Raw genomic sequence first — 22102 nt, 5'->3', positions numbered from 1 at the left:
GCGGTGTGTTTGGGATCATTGTCATGCTGAAAGACACAGCCACGTTTCATCTTCAATGCCCTTGCTGATGGAAGGAGGTTTCACTCAAAATCTCACGATACATGGCCCCATTCATTCTTTCCTTTACACGGATCAGTGGTCCTGGTCCCTTTGCAGAAAAACAGCCCCAAAGCATGATGTTTCCACCCCCCATGCTCCACAGTAGGTATGGTGTTCTTTGGATGCAACTCAGCATTCTTTGTCCTCCAAACACGACAAGTTGAGTTTTTACCAAAAAGTTATATTTTGGTTTCATCTGACCATATGACATTCTCCCAATCCTCTTCTGGATCATCCAAATGCACTCTAGCAAACTTCAAATCGGGCCTGGACATGTACTGGCTTAAGCAGGGGGACACGTCTTGCACTGCAGGATTTGAGTCCCTGGCGGCATAGTGTGTTACTGATGGTAGGCTTTGTTACTTTGGTCCCAGCTCTCTGCAGGACATTCACTAGGTCCCCCCGTGTTGTTCTGGGATTTTTGCTCACCGTTCTTGTGATCATTTTGACCCCACAGGGTGAGATCTTGCGTGGAGCCCCAGATCGAGGGAGATTATCAGTGGTCTTGTATGTCTTCCATTTCCTAATAATTGCTCCCACAGTTGATTTCTTCAAACCAAGCTGCTTACCTATTGCAGATTCAGTCTTCCCAGCCTGGTGCAGGTCTACAATTTTGTTTCTGGTGTCCTTTGACAGCTCTTTGGTCTTGGCCATAGTGGAGTTTGGAGTGTGACTGTGTGAGGTTGTGGACAGGTGTCTTTTATACTGATAACAAGTTCAAACAGGTGCCATTAATACAGGTAACGAGTGGGGGACAGAGGAGCCTCTTAAACAAGAAGTTACAGGTCTGTGAGAGCCAGAAATCTTGCTTGTTTGTAGGTGACCAAATACTTATTTTCCACCATAATTTGCAAATAAATTCATTAAAAATCCTACAATGTGATTTTCTGGATTTTTTTCTCTCAATTTGTCTGTCATAGTTGACGTGTACCTATGATGAAAATTACAGGCCTCTCTCATCTTTTTAAGTGGGAGAACTTGCACAATTGGTGGCTGACTAAATACTTTTTTTCCCCACTGTATATATATATATATATATACACACACATATATATATATGTGCTGCTCTCTCAACATTGAACAGCATAGTCTTTACCAATATGTGGATCTAGGGAATGTTTTGTCCTTCCCCATGGGCTAGGCCTATATATACACACACAATGGAAGAAACACAAAATAACTGTCAATCTCCCTCGGTCTGGGAGTCACTCACCACCTTCCGGAGACATTTGAAACCCCACCTCTTTAAGGAATACCTGGGATAGGATAAAGTAATCATTCTACCCCCCTTACCCCCAACCCCCCCTCCCCCCATTTTTTTTTTTTTTTTAAACAAACATTGTAAAGTGGTTATCCAACTGGCTATAAGGTGAATGCACCAATTTGTAAGTCGCTCTGGATAAGAGCGTCTGCTAAATTACGTAAATGTAAATGTAAATCTCGTGGAGTTGCAATGATCATGAGAACGGTGAGGGATCAGCCCAGAACTACACGGGAGGATCTTGTCAATGATCCCAAGGCAGCTGGGACCATAGTCACCAAGAAAACAATTGGTAACACACTATGCCGTGAAGGACTGAAATCCTGCAGCGCCCGCAAGGTCCCCCTGCTCAAGAAAGCACATATACAGGGCCGTCTGAAGTTTGCCAATGAACATCTGAATGATTCAGAGGAGAACTGGGTGAAAGTGTTGTGGTCAGATGAGACCAAAATCGAGCTCTTTGGCATCAACTCAACTCGCCGTGTTTGGAGGAGGAGGAATGCTGCCTATGACTCCAAGAACATCATCCCCACCGTCAAACATGGAGGTGGAAACATTATGCTTTGGGGGTGTTTTTCTGCTAAGGGAACAGGGCAACTTCACCGCATCAATGGGACGATGGACGGGGACATGTACCGTCAAATCTTGGGTGAGAACCTCCTTCCCTCAGCCAGGGCATTGAAAATGGGTCGTGGATGGGTATTCCAGCATGACAATGACCCAAAACACACGGCCAAGGCAACAAAGGAGTGGCTCAAGAAGAAGCACATTAAGGTCCTGGAGTGGCCTAGCCAGTCTCCAGACCTTAATCCCATAGAAAATCTGTGGAGGGAGCTGAAGGTTCGAGTTGCCAAACGTCAGCCTCGAAACCTTAATGACTTGGAGAAGATCTGCAAGGAACAAAATCCCTCCTGAGATGTGTGCAAACCTGGTGGCCAATTACAAGAAACGTCTGACCTCTGATTGCCAACAAGGGTTTTGCCACCAAGTACTAAGTAATGTTTTACAGAGGGGTCAAATACTTATTTCCCTCATTAAAATGCAAATCAATTTATAACATTTTTTTGTTGTTATTCTGTCTCTCACTGTTCAAATAAACCTACCATTAAAATTGTCATCAAGGCAAAGGGTGGCTATTTGAAGAATCTCAAATATAAAATATATTTTGACTTTCTTGGTTATTACATGATTGCATGTTATTTCATAGTTTTGATGTCTTCACTATTATTCTACAATGTAGAAAATAGTAAAAAATAAAGAAAAACCCTTGAATGAGTAAGTGTCCAAACTTTTGACTGGTACTGTATATAAATATATTTTTAAATAGAACCCCTTGTGTGCAGTTTCGGTAATGATGTATACCCCGGTATGGTACAGAAATGGTATGAAAATCTGGATACCTAATTGAGAGCACGTCAGGCAATTTTCTTTTTTATTTCGCACACAGAACCTGGATGCAGTGGAGGAGGGAAAGTCACCTAAAAGTCATCCAATTGATTTTGGGGAAATTGTAAATGGCAAACTGCATGTTGAGGGGAACTTTCTCCATTTGTTCAACTGAATTAATCTGGTGCCTTGTTCGTGGCATACTTGATATCGCTGCCCTCCTTGCCTTGCAAAATGACATCCCCCATTAGGTTGAATATAAATCTTCATCAAGCAAGCTCTTCTGACACCATCAAAGTACCACTGGTGCGCTAGGCTTATCATCATTCTGTGTGGCCCTCCATTGAAAGTAGGCAATATACTGCTATAAACTGTTATCTGAAGATAAAATGGCTGGTGAGAATGAGTTGGCGACCCGGGCTTTCGATGGGTAGAACTGGCAAATGGAAGAGAGCAGCTGCACACTGTATTTAACTTCCTTCCCAAAGTCACTAAAGTACAGTGTAGGGGCTACAGTGAGACGTTTCTATTTTGAGTCACTTCCTGAAATATGGTGCATTTACCAGAAGTGAGTGAATGGAGGCCTGTGTGTGTCAGGGTGTGTGTGTGTGTGTGTGTGTCAGGGTGTGTGTCTGTGTGTCAGGGTGTGTGTGTGTGTGTGTCAGGGTGTGTGTCTGTGTGTGCAGAGATATGAGCTAAAACCAGAGGATGTTGTGGGCTTCTCTTTTGCAGCTGACCTGCACACCAAGAGAGTCACCGGGACTGTACGATCAGGGCTAGAGAAAGCAAAAACAGTCAAAGTGGTAACTTACTGCAACCTAAATTCTCTTGAGGACACACATCTGGATATCGCTTGTTTAATATTTAATTCAAGAGATGTCTTCACGGTCTACAGAAATAATTAAAGGGATTCTGTGTTGACACCTGTCAATAAGCTTAAACCTATTATGTAACAAAATGACTAGGCCTCATGTTTAGCCTGCAACCGACGGACAACTAGAGAGAAGGTAAATGACAGATCATGAGAGAGATCACCATGCCTTTTTATTACATACGTGTTGCTGCAGCTTCCCCTGTTGCTACTCACATCCATCAACAGAAATTACTGGAACTCCTATGAACTCTGTATGCAAGGCTACTAAAGCATAGGCCTACAAAAGGTGGAAACTTAGGCCTAGGTTGCACAAAGATGTCATTTGAATAACCAAGTCATCTATGACAAGCGTGCGGTTTTCTAGTGTTCTGAAGAACGCCAGTCACAACTCGGGTCAATGCAACACATCTCACCTCAGAGAGCAGGAATCTACAGACACTGCATACAGAGAGGGAAATGGATAACCCAGAACCAAGTCTCCTATTTGAATATGTTCAGGCAGCATGAATTATTCAAATGAAATGTAAATCCCCCTGTACTAAGACAGATAACATGGAGCTGCCGTGTGACCCAGTCATTCTACAGTATCTTCCCTTTTCCACCAAGCCAAACACATTACTAAGAAACTAGGCCGAATCTAAATGACATAGATAACGGCATAATACTGTCATCTCTTAGGAAGTGTTTGTTTCTTATTTTTTAGCGACTGACTCAAAACTACAAAAGTGAATAACCTCACAGAATAAGCTACAACAAGCAAATAGGCTCATTTGAAATGTGTCAGTTTCTTTAAACAAATTGACTAAGAAAACCAGATAGAAGGTCTAGGCGTCTCTGAGATGACACCACATCAGCACACGATTAGGCTACGTGATACTTGCATTGACAGACTAGCCGATGGTGTCAACTTCCATGAGCGCAATTCCATGTAACTGCATTTAGCTGACGAATAGCATCCATCTATTCCCTATGGATACAACTTAGCTGAACATTTTAAGGAGGCCTGTTCAGACTCTTTCCAATCGATTCACCTCACTTTCGGTCTCTTGCGATGCGTAATTGAATGAGATGCCATCAAAGTTCCATCAAACTGAATCCTCTGTTGATACATCAAATTAAATCTCCCATCAGTTCTTTAGAGGAAGAGAAACCTCAAATTCCCAAGTAATAACACTACTATTTAAATGGCTCGCTTTAGAGTCTAAACCAGTCCAAAGCGAGGTACTCCCCCGGACGCTAAAGCATAACATTAGAAGCACAAACTAATCCCTGACTCCTTCCATCTCACTTTGAGGAATTAAACCTCTCACACTCAGCCAGTGACTACCATTAATCAAAAGGAGGGCAGGGGAGTACTCGCAAAGATGAGTTCTTAGGCTTTTAGCACAATTTAGCACCCAATATTTCTTTGCATATGTGGTCTGCTGGCCTGGCACCTCAAATGAATTATGCATTCAGCTAGACCAACAGCCATTCCTCTGATGATAGAGCCCAGTGAATTGTGAGGAGAACATTACGTTTGTCAGACAAAACTTGTCAGTAAGTGATCAATGACGGCATCACTTTTAATGATAATCATACCACAGAACTTCTGCCAACCTCACCCGTAACACATGCAGAAAATTAAGATGGCAAATATGAGAGTTCATATATAACTTGCAAAGTAAGTCAGCACATCATAGAGGGAATGGAAGTTCCAGTTACCGGAGTCTCATTAGCCAGCCTCTGCACGCTCCAACCCAGAGTCTGGTTTATACAGTTTGTTCAATAGATACGGTATGAAAGTGACGCACCACTTTCCAGGAAGTAGCACTGTAGTTTTTGAATTTTTGTAGGCTTTTTTGAATGGTATTCAAATGGGCAAAAACGTAACGCAACAGTCTTTAGGGCCAAACTTCTTAAAAAGCATCCGGCAGAAGTAAATTCATCCACAAACACAAATATAATTGTATTTATTTATTTACATCCAGTTGAAGTCGGAAGTTTACATACACTTAGGTTGGAGTCATTAAAACTCATTTTTCAACCACTCCACAAATTTCTTGTTAACAAACTATAGTTTTGGCAAGTCGGTTAGGACATCTACTTTGTGCATGACACAAGTACTTTTCCCAACAATTGTTTACAGACAGATTATTTCACTTATAATTCACTGTATCACAATTCCAGTGGGTCAGAAGTTTACATACACTAAGTTGATTGTGCCTTTAAACAGCATGGAAAATTCCAGAAAATGATGTCATGGCTTTAGAAGTTTCTGATAGGCTAATTGACATATTTTGAGTCAATTGGAGGTGTACCTGTGGATGTATTTCAAGGCCTACCTTCAAACTCTTTTTTGGTTACTACCTGATTCCATATGTGTTATTTAATAGTTTTGATGTCTTCACTATTATTCTACAATGTAGAAAATAGTAAAAATAGAGAAAAACTTTGTTTTCATGAATTTTATGATATAATCGTCAAGCCCATGCAAAAGATTAGGGGACAGGAACCGAAAGTATGACCTAGGACAATGTCACTTGCACATTGTATTCAGAAGTCAAAAGTTGCTGGGCTGCTGATGTTAAAAATTAAATGACTGACCGGTCGCACTGACCGGTCACAACACCAATCAGATATCAATAGGGAGTGCCTCAAAAACAACTGCCTGGAGTAGGAGGAGGGGCTCTGCTTTTGGGGGTGGGGGAGGAGCTATCTCAGATGTAAAAAAATTAAAATAATAAATATCATCCTGAATTTTACCGGGGGACCAATCAAATTGCACCATCTCAACAGCCGAGTGCAAAGTAATGTTGCACAGACTACTGGAGTCTAGTCTAGGGCAGTAAGAGGGTGGCATGGGCTCAGACAGATTGTACCCTCAGATTTAATCAGAGGGAGCAGCAGGGGCATCCACACCTATGTAACTACAACATATTATCTAACAGGTGCCAAGTCTGCACTACAGATAACAAGTACAGTACACTCCAACTCCCATGGGGCTTTAGGAACATTTATCAAACCCTGGAAGCATACATGTATGATCCCTAAAAACCTGGAAACTCTGTGTTTAAAGCAGATGCACAGCAGGGGTGTATTCATTACGTCTTGCAAAGGAAAACGTTTACCGTTTAAGAAATAAACGGAAGCTAACAGAACAAACGGAATGAAACGGAGAGGGACATACCGGAAACTCTTGTTTTCGTTTCAAAACGGTTTCTGTTTGGAGTAAACGGTTTGTTGCAAAACTTTTTGCAACAGAATCGGCGTAATGAATACACCCCAGAGCACACCAAGATCCCCCAGGACATTCCTGACATTTTCCCCAAGGGAAAAGCTGACAGACTGTTGATCTCTGGGACACAAACAGACACTGCTGCATGGCTACCAGGTGTGTCAGTGGACTTGAGTCACTGTGCTGTGGATGGGCTTGTTGTGGCTCTATTGAATTATCTGACAACGATGCTGGACACTGTACCAGACAGACAAACTACACTAAACTGACGATAAGTCTACAACATGCTATATCTCTAGAGTGGGTGGGTGGGTGTGTGTGTGGTGTTGAATTCGAGCCTCTCCAGACATGCGGCAAAAAGCTGGAATTGGAATGAGATGACGCACATGAATTTGAGACGTGCGAGTCAGTCCCTAGTGGCTGACCTCGTCTCTGTGAGAGCCTGCAGAAGACCCAGGGCTGGGAAAGATATACAGGTTGAGGATCTTTATAGTGCAAATGAAAACACGCACAGGACTTCACACTGTCTGTGTTGTGGTACAGACACAATCTCAATTGAACTGTCTGTGTTGTGGTACAGACACAATCTCAATTGACATGTGGCTTTTATACTGTCACTTTTACAACAGCTTGCAGAACGACACCTCCTTACCTTCAGGCTCTGATCAGACCCTACACCCAAACGAGGGCACTACATTCATCCACCTCTGGCCTGCTAGCCCCCCTACCTCTACGGAAGCACAGTTCCCACTCAGCCCAGTCAAAGCTATTCGCTGCTCTGGCACCCCAATGGTGGAACAAGCTCCCCCCACGACGCCAGGACAGCGGAGTCACTGACCACCTTCCGGAGACACTTGAAACCCTACCTCTTTAAGGAATACCTGGAATAGTATAATAGTAATCCTTCTACCCCCCCTTTACTACCACTGTCTTTTGTCTAAACTAACACCTGACTTATTTCACCTGCTAGCACTGACTTGTTTAAAGAAATGTACTTATTGTGATCGAGATCTAGTTGTCCCTGACTGCACTGACTTTGCTCACAGCTGCTTGTTTGAAGTGTACTTACTGTGAACAAGATGTGGTTGTCCCACAAGCTATCCTAAGTTGAATGCACCAATTTGTAAGTCGCTCTTGATAAGAGCGTCTGCTAAATGACTTAAATGTAAATGTGTTGGTCTGTTCAATGAACATGTCAAATAGCAAAGCACTAGTCAACAGAGAAGCCTAGCCTGTGTTACGCTCACTTAGGCCTACTTACTGAGGACATGGCTGCAGTGCACACAGGCCCATTCTGTCTCTCCCCCTCCCCTCTCCTCTCTCTCTCTCTCCAGACCCAGAGCAGAGACTTTAATTAGAACTGGTTAATTAGAAACATCCATCCTCGTGCAGTAGGGCTGCCTGATGATGCTCTTCTGAGGCAGTGGAAAACAGGAGAGCTGCCAGGTCCTCCACTAAGGCAGACCTGTGCTACCACAACAAGCAAGGGGAAAAGAATAGGCTACTACTACTTCTACCTCACAGACCGACCAAGGTGTATGAATTGAAGGAAAACCACAGTCTGTGACAGACTCCGGCCTATTCAGGTTCAGCAAAAAGGTGCATTCTAAACCTGACTCGTTTCAGTATTAAAGCCTTCATCAGGGTGACATCATTCACCACCATCATACAGAACAGGATCTGGTACCAGAGCAGTTGGAAGCTAATGGTGGCTAATGCAAGGTTATGACCTTATTTTGTGCAGCCAACCATTGACAGAACCATTACAGTCATTACATTAGAACTCCATCATGACATTTTACGAGAAGACAGACCTCTGTGCTGTTTAACAAACAGTCAAACCCTCCACCCCATATATAATGTATAAATAGGCCTAGCTGCTCCTATGAGATGTTCTGAGAGACAGTACAGTGCTTTCTATTTAAGGAGGACAAATGTATTTTCCGGTCACAAAAACAAGTCATCTTGCATGTTCTTCCTCCGATGAGACCTCTCAGGAACTGAGCGCTGAATGGGTTGACTCTTCACTAAACATCCTCCTCATCACACAAATAGACTGTCAGCACAGCAGCCAAGAGGCAGAAACCACAGACTACTGACTGACACTAAACTAGGTCATTCCTCTCCAGACCCTTACGTAACAGTTCATATCATTTCAGGGCCCGTTTCTGAAAACTAAAAACTACCGGCGCCCATAGGGTGCTGCCAAGGGTAATTCGTCTCGTGGGTTTTCCGTTCGCCTGTCCAAGAGCAGAAGAAACATTCTTCTCAACATAAACATACCAGATAGGCTGCTATGTTACGCATCAGGGTTCGTAACAGCGTTACGTTCGGACTCGGGAGGTGTTTTGTTTGAGAGAGAAGTTGTTCATCCTCAACTGGTTAGCATGGTCTTTATGCAACATACACATTTCCTTCCCAGGGAAACACACATACAGTACACATGTAGGCCTTTTTGCTCCTTGACGTTCAATCCAACGGGCGGGAGTATAGGCCTATGCATTAGAGGGCTAAGACTTCTAATATTTGCCTACAGGCAGTTCCTTGCTCACCATGACATCTTAACAAATCCTACAGACGGCTGACGGCTCAATCCTAACCCAGCCTCAACGGGACTGCTAACAATGTGTGAGATGTTCACAAACTCATACAGACAGTTATAGATTTTTTTTCTCCCCCCCACCTCATTGTGTTGCTGTCTGTTTTCAGAACACTGTTTCCTTTCCCAGGCTGAGTGGACGTGAGCAGGCTACCCCCTGCCAGTAACACTGTGGGGTCACATTTTTCACAAGTCGTGGTATGTAGCTCCTGAATGCACAGGATGTTAGGCAGTAGAAGAGACGTATCCTTGCCTGACCTCAGGAGGGCGTTTTTTTTGTTGACCTCACGGTAGAACTGCATGATATGGGCAAAAAAAATCTACATTTTATTTTCATTTTACTGTGATTGTGATTTGACTTCCGATAAAAATCAAAACACTTGGATGAACGGTTGGAATCATAGAAATAGAATGATTTATTTAAAAAAGCAAAGGGGTAAGCAGCATCGTGCTTGTTTGACTGAATTTGACCTAACAGAACAGCATGCAAACTTCTGGTGGATGTAAGAGGAGGAAGTGCTCTTCCTGAGCGACAGGGTGAGGCTTGGTGTGTGTGGAAAGCAGCCGCAAGAGGAGACTAAAAAAATATCAATCTGAGTAAACTACAACAACGGACATTACACACAGCTGAGTGGATTTCACAATATTGCATGTGATATAAATCTCTTGCAATATGGACGTTGCACATGTCAATATTGCGATTTCGATGTCAAATGGATGAATTGTGCAGCTCTACCTCATGGTTGCCTACAGTGTATGTGGACACCAGTGGAAGTCAACCTCTGGTGAGATTAGATTTTAAGATGATCTCAGCTCCCTAGCAGAAGCTCAAGCATATCTGAGAGGATATGTCATTACTCTCAAACTGTAAGATTTACTGTCAGAACATGATCATCCTGGCCTCTCCTGCACTGACTCACTGACTTATTATAGACAGCCTGTATTGTACACAAATAACCCAGCATTGAATGTCTAACCTTCCACCCAAACCTCTGTAGACACTCACCTGTAGTAGCGGGACTGGAGGTATGTGGAGCACACAGCCTTGGACACGTGGCTGGCTGAGCCAAAGTCTATCACCTTCACCCTGTAGGGCTGCCTGACAGGGTCCACCAGCATAATGTTCTCCGGCTTCAGGTCGGCGTGGATCAGGCCCATGGTCTTCAACTTCCTCAGGGCCGTTGCAACCTGCTGCAGCACGGGCCGGATTACCTTCAGAGGCAGCGGGCTGAACTTGTTCTGCTTGAGGAAGTCATAGAGGTTCTGCTGCAGCATCTCAAACACCAGGCAGGTGTGGCTGCGGTGCTGGAAGCACTCGAAGGCCCGCACCAGGTTGTGCTCATCCGCGTTCTCCCCGCTCAGACGGGCCAGAATGCCCACCTCGATCTGGCCCTGGCGTGCGTACGATGGGTGGTTCTTCAGGATCTTCACCGCCACCACCTCCCCAGTGCCCCTCTTCCAGCACTTTACCACCTGTCCGAAGGTGCCACGGCCCAGGAAGTCCAACACCTCGTACGTGTTCTTCATGGAGCACAGGACCTCGTGCTGCACCAGCTGGTAGTCCCCGTCACCCCCTCCTGCTCCGCCCGCCGCTCCCTGTTTGGTTGGGGGTCCTCCAGCGCCCCCTACAGCTGTCGGCGCTGGGCAACCCAGCCGGGTTCCCCCCATTGGTCGTTTGCATCATGGCTGGCAACATGGGCAGGTCCTCCACTATCTGCATGGCGCTCCAGCGGTTATCAAGCTCCTCGCTCTTACGTTTCAGCCCACATCGCTGAGAGCTCTCGGCCGAGTTCAAACCTCCACAATCGTCCTCTTCCCAGTCACCTTCTGTCTGTTCCTCCCCACCTCCTCTACCTTCCTCCCCCCTTTCCCCTCCTCCTGTCGCTCCACTACTGCTGCCTTCCCTGTCTCTGTCCGTCTGCTCCTGCCCCTTGCCCTGCCAGGGGACTGGCCCTGTGTCCTGGGGCTGCTGGGCCTCCGCCGGGCCTGTTACTGTTCTGTTCTGCTCTCTCCGTACGCAGTGCACGGCCACCGTCTGTACAGGGAACTCCTGCCCGCCTCGCCACACGTTCTCACACCCGCCGCCGAGTCTCGGGTCGCAAAGGAGGGAGCAAGTCTGATCGGGTGCGCTATGCCAAGGGTTCTGCCGTTCAGATAAGTCCGCGGGTGGGCTCTCTCATGGTACACACAGCTGCTGGGCTCGACTTTGAGTTTCTTCACGCTGCAAAAGGCACTAGTCTGGGTTTGATAAATGTGTGGTGGGTAGATCAAGACTTGTGAGGCCATACCTGGACAGAGAACAATTCAAAAGAGAGGAGAAAGACAACGTTAGCATATTATCAACGCATGATCAACCTACGCATGATCAACCTACGCATGATCAACCTACGCATGATCAACCTACGCATGATCAACCTACGCATGATCAACCTACGCATGGAATGTTGTTTTGATGCTCACACCCACACACCATAATCTTGAAAATATTAAACGCGAACGGTAAAGGTTCTTATCTACAGCATTAATTCAAAGAGCAATGTTCAAGTGAAAGGTCAAAATGTCCTATGGTAATCAAATTCACCATGGACATGGCATAACAATCTGATTTCAGTAAGGTCAACGAGGTAAGTGGCTATGAAGGGATGTCAATTCAAATAAAATGACACTGGGCCTAAATAAATGTAGGTCTATTATCATTTATTACTGTTTGATGAGAAAGTCCAGTCTGCATGGTGATAGAAAAAAGGCCCATGTCAACAAATGACTGGATGCTGCAGATTGGCTGATTGATTTCCATAGTGAAAAGGAAAGTTGACCTACAGCATACAGGCTTTTCTTTTACAGTTTTATTCTGAACAAGCCACACACACACACACACACACACACACACACACACACACACACACACACACACACGGTAACAAACTCTCTTCACTATACAGGCTAGCCTAATAAAGTGCAGATATTCTCCTGTTTTTATCCTTCTGCTTAAATATTTTCTTCATAAAACAAGACGGAAGCTTGAACAGCTTCACTTCTGCATCTGTGCTCGTCCTGGAAGGCTTTACACCGTGGTGCCATTTCTCAAGAGAACGCTGGAAAAGTACTGGGAGGGGGATATTTTTTCCAAAGCCTGCTCACTCTGAACGTTTGCATGTGCACTTGCATAAGATAGCAACACAAAATTCAGCAACACAGCCCTTCCATTACCACATCATAAATGGAGATAAGTGCATTGGCAAGATTTTGCTGTGTTGTTGCTTGGTTATATTTGCAGAGTTCAAAGGTGACTACAATAGAAGAGAATCGTGTGGTTCCAAAGCAGCAAAAACAAGCAGAAGCGCCCACACTGCTCTCACAATGACACTTGCATCACTCCTGGGATGACATCACTGCTGACCTTTAGCCCGTTACAACCCCCCCACCAAACACCTCTGCAGAAAGAAACCCCACTCCCACCACAGTCAGAGACACCAAGCTGACCAATCAAGGGCCTAGCTGAGGGAAGAAGATACGCTCCAGTGGAGTGTTCTAGAACACCCTCACCATCCACTGGAGCCCCCCGACCACCTTCCACTGGAACCCCCCTACCACCTTCCACCCACTGGAGCCCCTCCCATCACCTTCCACTGGAGCCCTCCCACCACCTTCCACTGGAGCCCCCCTACCACCTTCCACTGGAAGCCCCCTACCACCTTCCACTGAAGCCCCCTCCCACCACCTTCCACTGGAGCCCTCCCACCACCTTCCACTGGAGCCCCTCCCACCACCATCCACTGGAGCCCCCCTACCACCTTCCACTGGAGCCCTCCCACCACCTTCCACTGGAGCCCCCCACCACCTTCCACTGAAGCCCCCCTACCACCTTCCACTGGAGCCCTCCCACCACCTTCCACTGGAGCCCCTCCCACCACCATCCACTGGAGCCCCCTACCACCTTCCACTGGAGCCCCCTACCACCTTCCACTGGAGCCCCCCTACCACCTTTCCACTGGAGCCCCCACCACCTTCCACTGGAGCCCCTCCCACCACCTTCCACTGGAACCCCCCTACCACCTTCCACTGGAGCCCCCCTACCACCTTCCACTGGAGCCCCCCTACCACCTTTCACTGGAGCCCCTCCCACCACCTTCCACTGGAGCCCCTCCCACCACCTTCCACTGGAGCCCCCCTACCACCTTCCACTGGAGCCCCTCCCACCACCTTCCACTGGAGCCCCCCCTACCACCTTTCACTGGAGCCCCTCCCACCACCTTCCACTGGAGCCCCTCCCACCACCTTCCACTGGAACCCCCTACCACCTTCCACTGGAGCCCCTCCCACCACCTTCCACTGGAGCCCCCCCACCACCTTTCCACTGGAGCCCCTCCCACCACCTTCCACTGGAGCCCCCCCACCACCTTCCACTGGAGCCCCCCTACCACCTTCCACTGGAGCCCCCCTACCACCTTCCACTGGAGCCCCTCCCACCACCTTCCACTGGAGCCCCTCCCACCACCTTCCACTGGAGCCCCCCCACCACCTTCCACTGGAGCCCCTCCCACCACCTTCCACTGGAACCCCCCACCACCTTCCACTGGAGCCCCTCCCACCACCTTCCACTGGAGCCCCTCCCACCACCTTCCACTGGAGCCCCTCCCACCACCTTCCACTGGAGCCCCCCTACCACCTTCCACTGAAGCCCCCCTACCACCTTTCACTGGAGCCCCTCCCACTACCTTCCACTGGAGCCCCTCCCACCACCTTCCACTGGAGCCCCTCCCACCACCTTCCACTGGAGCCCCTCCCACCACCTTCCACTGGAGCCCCTCCCACCACCTTCCACTGGAGCCCCTCCCACCACCTTCCACTGGAGCCCCTCCCACCACCTTCCACTGGAGCCCCTCCCTACCACCTTCCACTGGAGCCCCTCCCACCACCTTCCACTGGAGCCCCTCCCACCACCTTCCACTGGAGCCCCTCCCACCACCTTCCACTGGAGCCCCCCTACTACCTCCACTGTAGGGGATGACTAACTTCTCAAAGGTTTGGATGACCTTTCCCTGCTGTTACCATGCATCCCACAGCGAGTCTCTAGGCAACCGAAGAGAGTGGTTGGGAGAGAGAGAGAGTCAGAGAGAGAAGGGGGGGGCAGCCCTAGCATCAGGTTTGCATGCCAGCCAGCCCCTCTCACATTACACAGCTCAGAGAGGAATGCTCCCTCCCCCCCCCCCCCCCCTTTCTCATTTCGAGAGAAAACAGAAAAACAAGAAGCGACGCTATCCCAGCGAATACCATGTCAAACATTTGGAAATTGGATGATGTCTTCGGCTTGGGCTGGTGAGGGACTAGGATAACGAGATATGTTTTTATTATCATTCTGTGGCCTAAAGAGAGAGGCGGCAGCTGTGGCAGGCGGCAGGGCGCCCTGGCACAGTGACCTTATCAGAATGGCTGTCTGTGTGCCCTGCCGGAGAGCCCACCACCTACTTCCTTTCATCTGGAGCCCGTCCAGTGACATCAAAGTGGCTCTTCCCTGACGGCTCTTTGACTTTAAATCAACGGTGCATTCACTTTAACGGATTTACACGCAGAGCATGCCTCGTCCCAAAGCCCTGTCGCTAGACTTCTAGAGCTTCCAAAAGACAATCGCCTGTCTCACAAATAACAAGACTGTGGGTGGTGAGACAGGGGCACACTGTAGAGTAGAAAACGCCTCTCCTAAATGAGACACAAAAAAAAACGGTTCCCAAATTACACCTTCTAAGATTTAGTTGAGGGAGCTATAATTACAGGTGCCAAATGAGAGAACAAACGCCTCGCTCTCAAGTCCCCAACTTTTCAACGATAGCAGGCACAGGCAGCTCAATAGCAAAGTTTCAGAACTAACTTGCCTAGTCATTGCCTACCTGTCTTCACTCTCATTCTCCTCCATGATAGGAGATGTTGTCCTCTCTCTGAAGTTCAGTGAGGCACACCCTGATGATTCCCTCCCATGTGAGTTATTAGGAGGACGGACGGAGAGCTACGGTTTACAGCCTGTCTGGGTTGTGCTCTGCAGCAGCAGCGCAAAGCCAAAGGGAACTTCAGAAGTGCGCACTATTCAACAGGCTGAAATCACGTGCTCGCAGAGAGGGGAGGCTGCCAATTCCTGCCTCGCCAGACTGACTAGGCAGGCAACACTGGGTAGCTTCTGAAAGGCTTGTTGTTTCAGCTTTTCTACGCTCACCTTTTAGGCTTTAGCTTTATTCAGAAGTTAGCCTTGTTAGTAGGCTAATCATTGAGGGAATATTCAAAATATTGCTCATAATAGTGTGCTGCTATCTTACAGTCACTAATGCAGGGGTGTCAAACTCATTCCATGGAAGGCCTAGTGTTTCCTTTCAATTAAGACCTAGACAGACAGGTGAGGGGGACCTTAATCCATCAAATCAAGAACAAAGGAGGAGGGAAAACCCCCAGATATTAGGCCCATCGTGGAATTAGCTTTACACGTGCAAATGAGGCATAGATAAGGGTAAGGTTGGTCAGAATAAAAAAAATAATGTATGCACTCACTAACTGTAAGTCGCTCTGGATAAGAGCATCTGCTAAATGGCAAAAAAAAAAATGTGAATAGGCCATTTCAAATCCAATTGAAATATTCCCTGTTTGGCCTCTACATTATGGAAATGTCCCATTGGAACGCTCCATTAAATTCCTGAATTTAAATGAATGCACATGGAATCCACCCCAACTGTTTTATGGACTCTTAACCAACCGTGCTATTTTGTGTTTTTTCGCATTGTTTGTAACTTATTTTGTACATAATGTTGCTGCTACCATCTCTTATGACATCAGAACAGCAATTACTCACCTTGAACTGGACGAATAATTTTTCCTTAATGAGTCGGACGCGAGGGATTTGCTCCAGACACCCAGGCCCTCATCCCCGTCATTCAAAGTAGAAAGAAAAGGAGATATCGCGGAAGGAGATCGGGGTACCTGGTAAGGAGCCGGTGACGAGCGGCTAATCTGCCTTTGCCATCGATACTATTGGCCAACTTACAATCGCTTGATAATAAAGTGGACAAACCACAAGCACGTATATCCTACCAATGGGACATTAAAAACTGTAATATCTTATGTTTCACAGAGTCGTGGCTGAACGAAGACATGAATAACATACAGCTGGCGGGTTATACACTGTATCGGCAGGATAGAACAGCAGCCTCTGGTAAGACAAGGGGTGGCGGTTTATGTATATTTGTAAACAACAGCTGGTGCACGATATCTAAGGAAGTCTCGAGGTTTTGCTCGCCTGAGGTAGAGTATCTCATGATAAGCTGTAGACCAAACTATCTACCAAGAGAGTTTTCATCTATATTCTTCGTGGCTGGCTATTTACCACCACAAACCGATGCTGGCACTAAGACCGCACTCAATGAACTGTATACGGCCATTAGCAAAAAAGGAAAACGCTCATCCAGAGGCGGCGCTCCTAGTGGCCGGGGACTTTAATGCAGGGAAACTTAAATCCGTTTTACCTCATTTCTACCAGCATGTTAAATGTGCAACCAGAGGGGAAAAAAACTCTATAGACCACCTTTACTCCACACAGAGACGCATACAAAGCTCTCCCTCGCTCCATTTGGCAAATCTGACCATAATTCTAGCCTCCTGATTCCTGCTTACAAGCAAAAACTAAAGCAGGAAGCACCAGTGACTCGGTCAATAAAAGAAGTGGTCAGATGAAGCAGATGCTAAGCTAAAGGACTGTTTTGCTGCACAGACTGGAACATGCCGCTTTCAAGGAGCGGGACTCTAACCCGGAAGCTTATAAGAAATCCCGCTATGCCCTCCGATGAACCATCAAACAGGCAAAGCGTCAATACAGGACTAAGACCGAATCGTACTACACCGGCTCCGACGCTCGTCGGATGTGGCAGGGCTTGCAAACTATTAAAGACTACAACGGGAAGCACAGCCGCGAGCTGCCCAGTGACACAAGCCTACCAGACGAGGTAAATTACCTCTATGCTCGCGGAGGCAAGTAACACTGAAGCATGCATGAGAGCATCAGCTGTTCCGGACGACTGTGTGATCACGCTCTCCGTAGCCAATGTGAGTAAGACCTTTAAACAGGTCAACATTCACAAGGCCGCAGGGCCAGACGGATTACCAGGACGTATACTCCGAGCATGCGCTAACCAACTGTCAAGTGTCTTCACTGATATTTTCAACCTCTCCCTGTCTGAGTCTGTAATACCAATAAGTTTCAAGCAGACCACCATAGTCCCTGTGCCCAAGAACACTAAGGTAACCTGCCTAAATGACTACCGATCCATAGCACTCACATCAGTAGCCATGAAGTGCTTTGAAAGGCTGGTCATGGCTCACATCAACACCATTATCCCAGAAACCCTAGACCCACTACAATTTGCATACCGCCCCGACAGATCCACAGATGATGCAATCTCTATTGCGGTCCACACTGCCCTTTCACACCTGGACAAAAGGAGCACCTATGTGAGAATGCTATTCATTGACTACAGCTTCAACACCATAGTGCCCTCAAAGCTCATCACTAAGCTAAGGACCCTGGGACTGAACACCTCCCTCGGCAACTGGATCCTGGGCCTCCCCCAGGTGGTAAGGGTAGGTAACAACACATAGGCCACACTGATCCTCAACACGAAGACCCCTCAGGGGTACGTGCTAAGTCCCCTCCTGTACTCCCTGTTCACTCATGACTGCATGGCCAGGCACAACTTCAACACCATCATTAAGTTTGCTGATGACACAACAGTGGTAGGCCTGATCACCGACAACGACGAGACAGCCTATAGGGAGGAGGTCAGAGACCTGGCCGTGTGGTGCCAGGACAACAATCTCTCCCTCAACGTGATCAAGACAAAGGAGATGATTGTGGACTACAGGAAAAATAAGTGGACTGAGCACGCCCCCATTCTCATCGACGGGACTGTAGTGGAGCAGGTTGAGAGTTTCAAGTTCCTTGGCGTCCACATCACAACAAAACCTATTCCCCCTAAGGAGACTGAAAATATTTGGCATTGGTCCTCAGATCCTCAAAAGATTCTACAGCTGCGCCAATGAGAGCATCCTGACTGGTTGCATCACTGCCTGGTATGGCAACTGCTCGGCCTCCGACCGCAAGGCACTACAGAGGGTAGTGCGTACAGCCCAGTACATCACTGGGGCCGAGCTTCCTGCCATCCAGGGCCTCTATACCAGGCAGTGTCAGAGAAAGGCCCTAAAAATTGTCAAAGACTCCAGCCACCCTAGTCAGAGACTGTTCTCTCTGCTACCGCACGGCAAGCGGCTTCTAAACAGCTTCTACCCCCAAGCCATAAGACTCCTGAACATCTAATCAAATGGCTACCCAGACTATTTGCATTGCCCCCCCCTCCCTCTTTTACGCTGCTGCTACTCTCTGTTTATTATCTATGCATAGTAACTTTAATAACTCTACCTACATGTACATATTACCTCAATTACCTAGACTAACCGGTGCCCCCGCACATTGACTCGGTACCGTTACCCCCTGTATATAGACTCGCTATTGTTATTTTTACGGCTGCTCTTTAATTATTTGTTACTTTTATTTCGTATTATTTTATATTGTATTTTTTTGGTATTCTTTCTTAAAACTGCATTGTTGGTTAAGGGCTTGTTAGTAAGCATTTCACTGTAAGGTCTACACCTATTGTATTCGGCGCATGTGACAAATACAATTTAATTTGATTTGTTGCTTGTCATGACTGGCAGAAACCAGTTTGGTCCTAAGAGAAAGCCATAGAGCTCGAAAGAGGCAGTTGTGTTGTGTCACCACAGAGAACACTCATCATTGTGTGCAGCATGTCATGTTGTTCCTACAGTCCTACCAAATCACCCAGTAATCAGCAAAACATCAATACTGGCCGCTCCACTCTCCTAATGTTCTGTATGGTCAGCCGGTGACGTTGGATAGACATTAGACCTCAGCAACTGACACACAGTCAAACTCTGATACAGATAAGCTTATCTAAAAGGTTAACCAACCTTTACCCTCCTTCCTCATTCAACTCCAGCCATAGACAAACTACCGCCATACTATACATGATCTCTGCTCTGCCGAGAAGGGGGAGGCTAGTCATAACCTGCAGGGGTTAAGTGACTGTGCACAGGCCCACTGAGTATTGCATAGGCCATCACATCCATCTCAGGCAGAAGAGCGCTAGCTTACAGGGAATGGTGCTGCTCTCCTCACTTAGCCCCCCGGGGCAGGAGCAGACAGGTCGGCGGTGCTTTCTGGAAGAAAACCAAACAAACAAACAAAACCTCTCCATTTCTCTAAAGAACATTTGTCTCCCTGCGCCCGGTCGCTGACAGCGGCAGACCATTACTGCAAGCCTGAACGAAGGATGAAAGAGAAAGCAAACAGATGCACGGGTGAGACTGGACTGCTATGGAGGCTGAGGTAGTAGCTGTTGTGCAAGATAGATAGCGCTCCAGGAAGGGTGGTGTCCAGTTTACTGGCCTGATTAGCAGCCCACGCTGCGCAAATATTAACCCAGCGGCCATCCCAGTGTTTGTCTGACCGAGACCAGGGACTGGAGAGGTACAGAGGGAACAAGAGGCCAAATAGCTGCTCTGCTTGCACAAAAACACAGAACATAGGAAACACAACTGGGCTCCTCAAATCAACTCTCAACCACTGTGGCGGAACAGTGGATCTGTTGAGATTAAAAGACACAAATAAAGTCAAGGAATAAAAGCTAAACATTCCAAAGGTCTCAGGTAAACCAAAACATTTTATGCTAGGCTTAACTATCAATCACAAGGCCTAATTTAGCCTAATGGTAAAATCACTCTCAGCTGACAGAGTTGAGTTAAATGATGTCTTTCCTCTAAAAGAAGTAGCCTGTGTTATCTGTCAGTTTAGACAAAGTACTGACCGTTTCACATGAGCAGCCGAGCCTCCAGTCTCCCCGGTCTGAATGAGACCATGTGGTGGAAAAACACAGCACTTCCCTGGCTGCACTCAGGCTGCTCAAATCCCCTGGCTTCCGGTTACTCAGACAACAAAGTTTCCAAAATCCCACTTCAAGAAACAGGCAGACATTTAGAGTGAAGAAAACATGCGTAAAGTCCGACCACAGGAACTGCGGGGCTGTCGCAAAGCACTGTTGAGGGCCCAGCCTCCTCCAGAAAATCTGCTCAACGGAAAGCACCACACAGGCTGTGTTGATAACAGCGGTAGGTCTGTGAGCCCCTCCAGCCCCTATTCTGAGCAGGCAGATAAGGCTTGTCCTATTCCTCTGACTGCTCTACACAATCAGGCCCTATGGTGCCGTTTGGTGACAGGGCACCGAGAACCAGGCCATTTCTCTCTAAATGGGCTTTTTGTGTGAAACTTCAAACTGATAAGCTAGCAGAGCTATAAGTGGACAGTGTATCCTCCCGTTCTTAAACACCCTTCCCCTCTAACTGTGGTCGAGGGCCTCTGGGACAAAAGGCGACATGACGACTTGAGGCCCTTTCATTTAGCAGAGCCTGCAGTGTCAGCTGCAGGGCCCTGGTTATTATTACTTCCTGAAGCCCGATACTCCCCCGGTCGTCATGTTACATCACTCAGAGCTGCTGGGTTGCACAAAGTAATTGCACATGGTTGACCTTTGACCCGGACGGGAGTTCAATTGAGGAGTGAAAAAAAAATAAAGAGAGCACACCTGTCCTCAGACCAAATGCCCCAGTGTGGGGAGAGGAAGAAACTGCTTTTTCCAAGATGCGAAAAGGAGCAGGGAGCGAGACCTATAACAGCCGATACCGGTGGAAAAACGAATAAAACAAATTGTGGAAAATAAAACGTTGCCATGTTAAGGTGCGTAAGTAGGCTTAGTTGGGATTGAGGCATTAACAGGGTGCAAAGACACCCCGACTCAGGAAAACCTACCCCAGGGGATATGTTCTCCACATCGGCTTCCTGGAGGCTTGATTCATTTGGGGATCTAGGCCTATACAAAACACATCTCTCTTGCTTGTCCCGCACATCAGTGATACTGCAAACACAACCAACATGTCAGTGGACCTGGTGATTGGGGAAGAATTTGTATAGTACACAGTTCTGCCACAGAGTAAAACTAAATTTGGCTCTCCAACTCTACAGGTCAAGCGGTGCCTGGCTCCAGCCTACCCCTGGCTCCAGCCCACCCCTGGCTCCAGCCCACCCCTGGATCCGGCCTACCCCTGGCTCCAGCCCACCCCTGGCTCCAGCCTACCCCTGGCTCCAGCCTACCCCTGGATCCAGCCCACCCCTGGATCCAGCCCACCCCTGGATCCAGCCCACCCCTGGATCCAGCCCACCCCTGGATCCAGCCTACCCCTGGCTCCATAATGCATGTGCGGTTGAGGATACAAAGAAATGGCCAAACCTTTCAGCAGTAAACAAAAGAACAGAGAAAACAGGAAGAGGCTGTCATTTTTTTTGGGGGGGGGGGAACCCAGAGACCAAAACAATTCCTCCAAAAGTTGGCTCCATTTGGATCTATCTAATAAAATGTTTCTTTATGATGTTTTCTATAGGTTGTAAACAATAAAAACAACAATATAAAGATGTGTTTCATTAGTAAAGGCCTTAGGGGCTTTCAGAATCTTGTCAGGATCAAGGAGATAAGATAGTGGGCCTGACAGAGCATAGAAACAGTG

At 47.3% G+C, this 22102-nt stretch overlaps 1 pseudogene; it reads right to left on the bottom strand.

Moving 5' to 3' along the window:
• Positions 1 to 10344: 10344 nt before the first annotated feature.
• LOC123487231 lies at positions 10345 to 15658 on the bottom strand (annotated as a pseudogene).
• Between the last annotated feature and the right edge of the window lie 6444 nt (positions 15659 to 22102).

This window comes from Coregonus clupeaformis, unplaced genomic scaffold, assembly GCF_020615455.1.
Source record: "Coregonus clupeaformis isolate EN_2021a unplaced genomic scaffold, ASM2061545v1 scaf1549, whole genome shotgun sequence".
NCBI classification, from domain to species: domain Eukaryota; kingdom Metazoa; phylum Chordata; class Actinopteri; order Salmoniformes; family Salmonidae; genus Coregonus; species Coregonus clupeaformis.
This window is presented reverse-complemented; position numbering and strand designations above follow the sequence as displayed.